The sequence below is a fragment of the Schistocerca gregaria genome, chromosome 3 (genome assembly GCF_023897955.1).
Source record: "Schistocerca gregaria isolate iqSchGreg1 chromosome 3, iqSchGreg1.2, whole genome shotgun sequence".
NCBI lineage: Eukaryota > Metazoa > Arthropoda > Insecta > Orthoptera > Acrididae > Schistocerca > Schistocerca gregaria.
Window position 1 is genome coordinate 370,395,043 of NC_064922.1, and position 3,144 is coordinate 370,398,186.

A 3,144-nucleotide genomic window follows, 5' to 3' on the forward strand; every position below is an offset into this window, starting at 1 on the left:
ATGATTCTGTAAACAGAACCAGGATTCATCCGAAAAAATGACGTTTTGCCATTCGTGCACCCAGGTTCGTCGTTGAGTACACCATCGCAGGCACTCCTGTCTGTGATGCAGCGTCATGGGTAACCGCAGTCATGGTCTCCGAGCTGGTAGTCCATGCTACTGCAAACGTTGTCGAACTGTTCCTGCAGATGGTTGTTGTCTTGCAAACGTCCCCATCTGTTGACTCAGGGATCGAGAGTCGCTGCAAGATCCGTTACAGCCACGCGGATAGGATGCCTGTCATCTCGACTGCTAGTGATACGAGGCCCTTGGGATCCAGCACCGCGTTTCGTATTACCCTCCTGAACCCACCGATTCTCTATTCTACTAACAGTCATTGGATCTCGACCAACGCGAACAGCAATGTCGCGATACGATAAACCGCAATCGCGATAGGCTACAGTACGAACTTTATCAAAGTCGGAAACGTTACGGTACGCATTTCTCCTCCTTACACGAGGCATCACAACAACGTTTCACCAGGCAACGCCGGTCAACTGCTGTTTGTGTATGAGAAATCGGTTGGAAACTTTCCCCATGCCAGCACCGGCGCCAACCTTGTGTGAATGCTCTGAAAAGCTAATCAGTTGCATATCACATCATCTTCTTGCTGTCGGTTAAATTTCGCGTCTGTAGCACGCCATCTTCGTGGTGTAGCAATTTTAATGGCCAGTACTGTAGTTAAGGCTAACCGGCCTTTGACCTTCTTCTTCCGTGCTGGATGCACACACATTGCCCGAACTCTTACGGGACTCGGTAAGATTGTCTGCCGCAAGTAATGAGTGTAATGGGCAGGGGCGCTCCGAATGTAGTGTGTGGACGTTATGTTGGGAGTGTGGGTCTCACGGGGAGCGTGCTAGGGATAAGTCCCTGCAGTCGTACTATCCTCCATGCCCTCGGTGGCTCAGGTGGATAGAGCGTCTGCCATGTAAGCAGGAGATCCCGGGTTCGAGTCCCGGTGGGGACACACATCTTCAACTGTCCCCGCTGATGTATAACAGCCCCTGTAGACAGCTTAGGGTCTTGATTTCATTATCATTTCAAGACCAAGCAGACCTCATGTACTGGTGGACATTGGTTGTTGAGCGTTGCAGAAAGTCATAGTAAAAGAAAGTGCATGAAGTTATCGGAAGAAATGACTTGTGAGTTCAAAAGTGCTTCCAGAGTCCAGCTGGCACAATAATTGTGCTTAGAAACTTAATAATAACGGGGTAGATTGGTTGAGCAGCTCCGCATAATCTACAAATTTCTGTAAACAATGCTAAGCGACGCTGCAAATGGTGTAAACAGCGACGTCACTGGAAAGTGGATGACTGGAAGCGGATTATCTGGAGCGATGAATCGCACTATACCCTGCGGCCTTCGAATCGAAGGGTTTGCGTTTTTACCTGTCATCAGGATGTTACCTGAAATCATGTGTAGTGATGCCATTGAAGCACAGAGGAGACGGTTTTACGGCACGGAGGTATTTTTCTTGTTTAGCGTGTGATCCTCGAATTGTGCAAGAAAAATGAGGAATGATATGAACAAATTTTATAGCATTCTCTGCTACGCACAGTAAAGGAACATTTCGGAGGCAATGGTTGTTTCTATCAGCACGGCAATGCACGTTGCCATAAGCGTCAAGAGCGAGACAATGCTTTTTCGACAATATAGTTCCTGAAATGGACCAGCCTGCCGGGATTTTCGACCTGAACTACACGGTCCTACTTTGGGGTGAATTAGAAAGTCGACTTTGTTCCAGACCGCAGCGTTTATGTCACTACCGTCTGTAGAGCTCTTGTATCGTAGGCTGAACTGTCCACCATGTTTTTCCCAAATCTGAAGATTGGGCAATGTTTACTTTGTAGGTGCTTAATCTATTCACGCAACTCTTTACAATATTTCTTGTAAAGTGTTTGCTATTACATGTATGAAGTGTACCGAACAGTAATTAATGTGCATAGAGGTATTGAGAACAGCCTTTAGATAAATTGAAACGTAATAGCACACAACTACAGAAACGTAGCTTCCGAACTTGTGTGGTAGTTTGTAAATATTAAATGTAATGAGTCAAGAAATCGGAACCAGTGCCTTCAGATATGGGTGTTATGTAGTAAGAACATCTGCCTATTTACTAGTTTCTGCCAGCAAAAGGCATTTGAAAAAGTGGTGTTTATTTTTTTATTGTAAGAAGGTACTATTGTGCGTCTGGAGCAGTAACAATCTGTGCCTATTTACTTGTTTCTGCCAATATAAAGGCATTTGCATAAGTGGTGTTTATTTTTTAATTGTAAGAAGGTACTATTTTGCATCTGGAATTCATGCTACTATTAAATGTCGTTATTAGCACAAAAATAAGACAGAAAATTGGTTGTTTATGGAGTTATGGTAAAGCTCCATCCTTAGGAAGGTTATGTTACATGTGCAGATTCCATAATCACTCGTCCTACCATAGTTATAAGGGTGGACCATTTTAATCCATAATGTGGAATAAATCGAGATACAGATGAGATACAGCAAAATACTGTAGATAAAAGTTGCAGGTCTCAAAGAAAGTCACGCATTGAAACTAACGGCTGTGACCATGAACGTGATTTTCAAGGTCATTTGGAGGCTACAGTCGTTTTTGTTTTTTAAAACTGGAACCAGAATATTTGGTTTACCGTTTGAAAAGAGTAGTAAATTTTACGTAGAAGATGATACATTATTCAAGGTCATGGCAAAGTTCAATAAAGGTCAAATAAGCAAATAATCTTTTAGTTCTAGAAGAGGCTAACACGGAACGGATGGGGGGTGCAGCAAAACATGTACAATGTTGGATGCAAACTGGAAGGGTCATAATGGGTCACGTATCTTTACCAATAACCATGATGTTCAAGGTAATTTTCGAAGGTCATTCGAAGGTGGAGTTTTGTTCCCTGAAAACGGCTACTCGTGACGTCGAATTTGGAAACAGCGAACAGGGGTTTAAACTGTAAATTTCAATTTACGTATTTATTGGCAAAAATAAAAACATCACAACTTATAAACGTTATTGTGGCTTTTGCGAGACAGAAGAAACATAAATAAAACGTAGATCGTTGATTAACAAGTCGTCGAGTGAGTCCCTCACTTCTCATTCCT

At 43.1% G+C, this 3,144-nt stretch overlaps 1 non-coding gene across 1 annotated transcript; it reads left to right on the forward strand.

The window, feature by feature from the left end:
• The first annotated feature begins 931 nt into the window (after positions 1 to 931).
• On the forward strand, positions 932 to 1,006 carry Trnat-ugu (transfer RNA threonine (anticodon UGU)). Its single transcript has one exon. It is a non-coding gene; the product is annotated as a tRNA-Thr (tRNA).
• Positions 1,007 to 3,144: the final 2,138 nt, after the last annotated feature.